The following is an 8,675-nucleotide window of genomic DNA, read 5'->3' as shown; positions in this document are numbered from 1 at the left end:
AGTCCTGACTGTCAATTGTTCCTCCCCTTGGACTTTGGTCAGGAGCATGATGAAAACCTTAATGGAGAGATAGTCAGGATGCAACTTTGTAACCATAACGAAACCATCCAATAAAAGCCATAAAATAATCAATAAACATTAAATGTAATATTAAGATCATCAACATGAAAACATGATGATTGCTAAATAGGCCTACTTTAGAAAACTGCTATAACTACAAGCGGCATTGCAGAGAATGGTCAAAATGCTATGTTTGCAACAGAATAAAAATATCGCTAAAATTCCTAGCTAACGTTTTGCAATCCTCAACTCGCCTCAATGTGACAGATATAAACAATGTTTATCGGGATTTTCCAGGCATGGATTGTGAAACATTGCAGCAGACCAGCTATCTAGCGATATCCAGTGGCAGGGATGACCTCCCCTTGCCGAAGTGTGTAAGATAAAGCGAATGTTTTGCAAAGAATATGGCCAGTATTTGACGAAAATATGTTAAACAAATCAGTCACTAGCTAAAACTACTAATAATATCGAATATTATAGCGTGTTTTCAAAAAACGTTTATCGGCCTCGTGGCCTAATGGATAAGGCGTCTGACTTCGAATCAGAAGATTGCAGGTTCGAGTCCTGCCGGGGTCGGTTTTTTGGGAAATTCTTGACGGATAGTCGGATAATGACCTAAACATACACGAATTGCTTCGTCAATAAATGTGATGATCACTGATACAATCATACAACAGGCTATATAGTATGAGAATCAACGATATGTTCGTCTCTTTAGTTATTCCTGAATAGAAAAATCACTCTTGATAATTCTGTGTAGCTCATGCTCTTTGCAAAGTAAACTTGCTGGGCTATTCAATTGATTTGGCCTTTATCCATAAACAAAGTATGATTTAAAAATTAAAACGATTCTTATGGAAAACCATCGCTAGGGGTCAGTCTGTTCATTCAAACTGAGAATATACCTCCCATTACCCTCTGCATGAAGGAAGGCACACAACAATAACAAAATCTCAGAACTAATTAACACAACTGTGCTTTCATTGCTCGAATTAGATAGGCCTACATTCATGATACAAAGTCATGATGGTAATAGGCCCAGTAGAATGACCTTACGTTTATTATATATCCATTTCTCATGGCATAAATTTGCATTCAACTAGTTGGACTACATGTGGGCATGTTGTAAGAATTTTTTTTCATAATTTGTCAAATGTAGGTCTACATAAAAAAATCAAATGCATTAAAATGTTGCCACTGTGGTGCAAAGGGAGTGGAATGCGTGGACACCAGTAGGTCAGTCTTGGAGCGCTGGTAGGGTCACCGGCAAGAACTGGGTTAGCTGACAGCGTCACGAACGATGAGCATACATCAGTGGGGCAGAAGTCCATGTATTGTTGTGATTCTGGATGGTCAGATAGCTAGCAACAATGACAAGAAACTGCCTGCCATGTGTTGAATCATAAGTGGCTCGTTTGATCTTGTTCTTGATACCAAGTCTTGTTTTGACTGTCACGTCTATGCAAATATGGCTAACATGTGCTAGCTAACCAACAACTGTAAGGATGTATTTGTGAGAAATGTGTGCATTGTGCAAATTTATTTATGTTTTCAATAAACATTGGAGACAAAATATAGCTTAAATGTTGTCAACAATCTGAGAAGGGGGTTATCAAGTCACAAGGCGAGACCCAGATGCAGACACAGATGGTTGGAGTCTTACAATGTTTAATAATCCAAAGGGGTAGGCAAGAGAATGTCGTGGACAGGTAAAAACCAGATCAGAGTCCAGAAACAGGCAAGGGTCAAAACCAGGAGGACTAGAAAAAGGAGAATAGGATAAGGAGTACGGGAAAAACCCGCTGGTTGACTTGACTAAACATACAAGATGAACTGGCACAGAGAGACAGTAAACACAGGGATAAATACACTGAGGAAAATAAGCAACACCTGGAAGGGGTGGAGACAATCACAGGAGCAGGTGAAACAGATCAGGGCGTGACAGTACACACTGGAGTTGGTCTTGAGAATAGCCGCCCTGGCTCTTCTCCAGGTATGTTGACAGCGGTGGACAAACATCTGGGCCAAGGGTACGCTGACCTCCTGCTCTTGTTCCGGAAAGAGTGGAGGCTGATTCACGTTTTGAGTGCTCCATGGGGCGAGTTCCATGGCAGAACTGGGAAGGGTGTTCCGGGCATACTCCACCCAGACCAGTTGACGGCTCCAGGTAGTGGGGTTGGTTGAGACCAGGCACCTTAAGGTGGTCTCCAGGTCTTGGTTGGCTCGCTCCGACTGACCGTTAGTTTGGGGATGGAATCCGGATGACAGACTGACCGACGACCCAATAAGGGTGCAGAATGCCTTCCAGAACGGAGACGAGAACCCCGATCGGAGACCATGTCTACTGGGAGTTCATGGATCCGGAAGACATGCTGCACCATAAGCTGGGCCGTCTCCTTGGCAGAAGGTAGTTTGGGGAGAGGGGTGAAATGGGCGGCCTTGGAGAACCGGTCGACTACTGTCAGAATGACAGTGTTGCCATCAGACGGAGGGAGCCCAGTGACAAAGTCCAGAGATATGTGACCAGGGAGGATGAGGGACCGGTAGTGACTGAAGGAGGCCAGAAGGAGTTTGCCGTGGAGTCTTGTGCTGAGCACACACTGTGCATGCGGCGACGAAGGCAGAGACGTCAAGGACCATTGTGGGCCACCAGAAACGTTGTCAGGGGAAGGCTAGTGTACGACGGGACCCAGGATGACAGGTCAGCCTGGAGGAATGAGCCCATTTCCAGGACCCGGGACTGGACTAGGGACAAACAGCCGGTTAGCCGGGTCCCCTTCATGGCTGGGAGTGTTGTGCCTCACGGACCAGGTTCTCAATAACCCAATCCACAGTGGTAGCAAGGCATGAGGTAGGGAGAATGGTTTCAGAGGTCGAGGGCGTGGCAGAGGAACTGTATAGGCGGGAGAGGGCGTCAGGCTTCACATTTTGACCCTGGGCGGTAGGAGATTAAGTTAAATCTGGTGAACAAGAGGGCCCACCGGGCCTGCCTGGAGATGAGGCGCTTGGCTGTACAGAGATATTCCAGGTTTTTATGGTCGGTCCAGACCAGGAACGGCTGTTCTGCTCCTTTCAACCAATGCCTCCACTCTTCCAACGCCATCTTCACCGCCAGGATGCTTCAGGTTCACAAAGGCTTTGTTGACAGCAGGAGACCATTTGAACGGTACCTTGTGAAAGGGGTTGTGCCGAAAGGGGGGCCGCCAGGGTGCTGTAATCCCGAATTAAACGCCGGTAGAAGTTAGCAAAACCAAGAAACCGTTGCAACTACACCCTGGATGTTGGCTGAAGCCAATCCACCACTGCTTTCACCCTTCCAGGAGCCATCTGAACATTGCCCTCAGCAGTGACATATCCCAGAAAGGTGATTGTAGAGCGGTGGAACTCACTTCTCGGCTTTCACAAACAGTTGGTTCTTCAGGAGGTGCTAAAGGACCTGTCTGACATGAACATGTTCTTGTGCAGATTGGGGGGGGAAAAAACAGGATGTCGTCAAGGTACACGAACACAAACCGGTTTAGCATGTCCCGAAGCACATCATTGACCAAAGCCTGGAAAACAGCAGGGGCAAGTCCAAATGGCATGACCTGGTACTCATGTCCACTGGCTGTGTTGAAGGCTGTCTTCCACTCACCCCCCTCGCATATCCGAACCAGGTGGTAGGCAGTACGAAGGTTCAACTTGGAAAATATGGTGGCCCCCTGGAGAGGTTCAAACACCGAGGAGAGGTAGGGGGAAACAATTCTTGACAGTAATGTCATTAAGTTCCCGGTAGTCAACGCAGGGTCTTGTCCTTCTCCACAAAGAAAAACCCTGCGCTGGCAGGAGATGCAGACGGACGGATGGCCCCAGTGGCCAGAGACTCTATGTACTCCTCCATAGCTTTGGTCTCTGGTCCAGACAGAGAATACAAATCAACCCCGAGGTGGTGTAGTGCCTGGGAGAAGGTCAATTGCACAATCATAAGGACGGCGCGGGAGAAGGGAAGTAGCATGTGCCTTACTGAACACTTCCAGGAGGTCATGGTATTCCGTGGGAATAGCAGAGACATCCACAGTCTTGTTAGCATCCAGAGGAAGATGACTTGAGGAAGGCTGTGCTGCTTGAAAGCAGTGGGAATGGCAAATGGGCTCCAACCCAGGATGGACCGGGAGGACTAGAAAAAGGAGAATAGCAAAAGGAGTACGGGAAAAACACGCTGGTTGACTTGACTAAACATACAAGACAAACTGGCACAGAGAGACAGTAAACACAGGGATAAATACACTGGGGAAAATAAGCAACACCTGGAGGGGGTGGAGACAATCATCGGAACAGGTGAAACAGATCAGGGCGTGACAGGGGGTAGCTGCATCCCAATATGGCGATTGGAGTATGGGCGAGTGTGTGTGTCGAAAGGAAATTAGTGGGCGTGGAAAGGAGTGGGTGTGTCAAAAGTGCTCTGCTATACATTTGCCGGTTTTGATTGAGCTGTGTTTTTTGGGGGTCTCTCAACTAGGACGTTGTAGCGATTTTTGTACACCAGTAATGCCATTTGATGTGGACTTCAGTTAGAAGAACAGTTTGGGCTGACCGAGTTTGAAGTGGAGGGAGTACAGGGCTTAGCATGTCTCTCAAGGAGGCTAAAAAGAGATTTTGGCTTGGAAAAGTAACATTTTCAGAAGGAGGCGATAATTGGTTAAGGGCGGAGAAAGTAGCCACACTATGATGAAACTGGCTCTCATGAGGACTGCCACAGGAAAGGAAGACCCAGAGTTACCTCTGCTGCAGAGGATACATTCGTTAGAGTTAACTGCACCTCAAATTGCAGTCCAAATAAATGCTTCACAGAGTTCAAGTAACAGACACATCTCAACATCAACTGTTCAGAGGAGACTGTGTGAATCAGGCCTTCCATGATTGAATTGCTGCAAAGAAACCACTACTAGAGGACATCAATAATAAGAAGAGACTTGCTTGGGGCAAGAAACATGAGCAATGCACATTAGACCGGTGGAAATCTATCCTTTGGTCTGAAGAGTCCAAATTTGAGATTTTGGTTCCAATCGCCATATCTTTGTGAGACGCAGAGTGTAGTTCCCACCGTGAAGCATGGAGGAGGAGGTGTGATTTTCCCTGTGGCTCAGTTGGTAGAGCATGGTGTTTGCAATGCCAGCCTGGTATGTGCAACACCAGGGTTGTGGGTTTGATTCCCACAGGGGGCCAGTACATAAAAATAAAAAATTAAATGAAATGTATGCATTCACTACTTACTGTAAGTTGCTCTGGATAAGAGCGTCTGCTAAATGACTAAAATGTAATGTAAAATGTGTGATGGTGTGGGGGTGCTTTGCTGGTGACACTGTCAGTGATTTATTTAGAATTCAAGACACACGTAACCAGCATGGCTTCTGCAGCGATATGCCATCCCATCTGGTTTGTACTTAGTGGGACTATCATTTATTTTTTAAAAGGACAATGACCCAACACACCTCCAGGCTTTGCAAGGGCTAGTTGACCAAGGAGAGTGATGAAGTGCTGCATCAGATGACCTGGCCTCCACAATCACCCGACCTCAACCCAATTGAGATGGTTTGGGATGAGTTGGGTCGCAGAGTGAAGGAAAAGCAGCCATCAAGTGCTCGGCATATGTGGGAACTCCTTCAAGACTATTGGAAAAGCATTCCAGGTGAAGCTGGTTGAGAGAATGCCATTAAAGCAAAGGGTGGCTACTTTGAAGAATCTGAAATCTAAAATATATTTTGATTTGTTTAACACTTTTTTGGTTACTACATGATTCCATATGTGTTATTTCATAGTTTTGATGTCTTCACTATTATTCTATAATGTAGAAAACAGTAAAAAGAAATAAAAACCTTTGAATGAGTAGGTGTGTCCAATTTTTAACAACTGGGTGTAGAAACTCTGGTAATAGTGCTCACTTTTGCCCCTAGTGGCTAGTTTTGAAGGCATTTCCTGACGTCCTCAGGACATGCATAGACATCCAATTTTGACGTCAATCTTGAACCACCTGGCTGATTGGCGATACAGTTAAACCATGCAAGGTGGTTAACTGTAGGCTACATGCTCACAGTTTTTTTGTGAGATAGTCATGTCCCTTTTGACAGGAAATTAATATCCAAGCTCGAACAGTTATTTGGACACAGTCATTCTCAAAACATCACTCATATAGGCTGTTTCAACCCGCATTAGTCATCTATTTAATTGGAAAGTTTATAGGGACATATATTCAACGTACACCACAATAAGTGTTGTTTGTGATCACAAACAAAATAAACACCAGAACATTGGACCAACTACTGAGAGAAAAGTCATAATTTCATTCATGGCAGATTAGTCAAATGGAAGAATAAAGTCTGAGTTCAAATTCCACCAATTCAAATAATATAATGGCTTCGAACGTCAGGGAAACAAATATAAACTCCCATATAGGAATTGAGTCATCATTCAGCCACAAAGTAGTTAGAATTTAATGTTACTGAATTAGGCTACTATGACATTAATCAATCACCTACGTGTACGTTGCCATATTGTAATCAATGTTGCTGGATGAAAAATCGCATTTTACGCACCAGTTAGGCCTACGCATAAATTATTATAGCTATCAAGTGAAATTTACAAATACCTCTTAGTTTTCTGTCTGCGTAATGGCTTTCCCTATATGGCTACGTGATGGCCTACATTTATAGAGTATACATGAGTCATAACGTTTGTTGTAAGAAGCCATAACTGGGAATCACCAAATATATTATACTGTAGATTGCTCCGTGTAGGTTGCATTGCCTTATCATAACCGCAAGCATACAATAACGCTTCAATAACCGGCACATTTGGATTCCCAAGGTGTAGCAATTGGCACTGACTTGATAATGGAGTAACTCAATAAGTGTTAATAAGAAATTTAAAGACTATGTACCCGTGGCTCCCATGCACCTTACTAACACATGCGCACATAAAAACCTTTGGTTACATCTGGTTCTGTGATTGGACATAAAACAAGCTGCCACTGGAATGACGTCACGGCGGCCGTAAATTGTCAACAGAAGACGCACTCAGCAGGCGAGTAGAGCTCGGAGGACTAGTGAAGGAGACGGACTAACCCGGAGAAGACGGTGCGTATTAATCCAATGATTGGATCGACAGATGAAGAGTGAGCCCGCGAATTAACCACACATACGCACTTGGAGGGAAGATAGAACTGAAGACTGAATAAAGGGGATTCCAAAAATATATTTCTTCCTCTTGGACCTAAAACATAAGTAAGCCATATCAGCATCACTAAGAACTGACATGGTATTTTATTCCATGGATTGATTGCATCTTACAATGAATCTGTTCTCTAGTCATGTCCATGGTCTGCCTGCTACCTTGGATGTGTCTGATTTGCTGGTGGTCGCCTTTTACTTACAATTGTCGGTTTTTAGTTGTGCCATGTTCAGAAATAGGCGTGCGCTTTTGGCATCGGTGACATTGAGCAGATTGGGGTATATGTTATTTCTTTACATCAAATATAAAATAAGCCTACATTATTGTCCAAAGGGTTATAACAATGTAGGCCTACTGTGTTATTTTCAGTAATAGATTACAATACAGTAATTTTGTAGGCTATAGCCTTGCTTTTGATGAGAATAGCCCTTGGTTCAGAAAACAGGTCATTGGCACGAAGTTTCATTAAAAGTGACCAGGCCTAGAAGCACACAAAGGCAACTCTGCAATCATATGACAGTCTGTTAAATAAGTCTCCTTTCATGTCTTGTATGTTTGTAAACGGGTCGGTAGTTTTTAGATCGGAACGTGGTTGAACCGAAGCATGGCAAAGGGCCGAGACCCATACGATCTGTTCTCCATTTTTTATTACACGTCCAAGTCATCCTCTAAATATGTTAAACTTCTAAAAAGCTATGAGCAAATTAGTCTTTGAAGCTAGTATGCACAACTAGGCCTAGTGTTGTTGTTCTTAAAATTATATACACAACAAATAAGTATTGCGATTAAGAAGACTCCCAGAATACAAGTAAACCTAGGCCTGCTTTCAATTGTCTATATGCCTATGTAATTTGATTATAGACAAGGACTTGTTAAATTTGGTTGAAGTTCTGTAACCTGTTTATTAATGTATAGAAGGAAAATAACTGTCCAAATGCAAACAAAACCAGTACGCCCTATGCAGCCTAAACCCTTACACAACTAATTAGTAATTTCGTAAATAAAAATGTAATTTTGCCTTTTTTTCAGTGGAAGTTCAATAGTTTAATTTCTGTGTAAGTGTTGTCCAATTATTTTAGCCAAATTAAATGTAACAAAGCACCTGTTGGTTAGGTCAGTGTCATGCTAATTAATCAACACTTTTCACATCACATTTACTGAATTGCCTACCAAGATTACAATTGTCATTTTTAAGATATAACACAATAATATACTATTGTACTAGACTATGATTTCATACTAGACTACAGGAAAATATACATTATTTTTCTCTCTCCGAGATAAATGAAAACATCGACAAGGAAACATCTCCAAAATGTTGTCGAGATATCTCCTAAATTACGATACTTGATTAATTTAATTTGGTGACAGAGAACTATAGGCTCAACATAAACCAGGTCGCATGC

General features: G+C 43.3%; 1 non-coding gene across 1 annotated transcript; it reads left to right on the top strand.

The window, feature by feature from the left end:
* Positions 1–566: 566 nt before the first annotated feature.
* On the top strand, positions 567–639 carry trnar-ucg (transfer RNA arginine (anticodon UCG)). The gene has a single exon. It is a non-coding gene; the product is annotated as a tRNA-Arg (tRNA).
* Positions 640–8,675: the final 8,036 nt, after the last annotated feature.

Source organism: Salmo salar, chromosome ssa10 (assembly GCF_905237065.1).
Source record: "Salmo salar chromosome ssa10, Ssal_v3.1, whole genome shotgun sequence".
NCBI lineage: Eukaryota > Metazoa > Chordata > Actinopteri > Salmoniformes > Salmonidae > Salmo > Salmo salar.
Note: the sequence above shows the minus strand (reverse complement) of the source record. Positions and strands in the feature narration are given on the sequence as shown.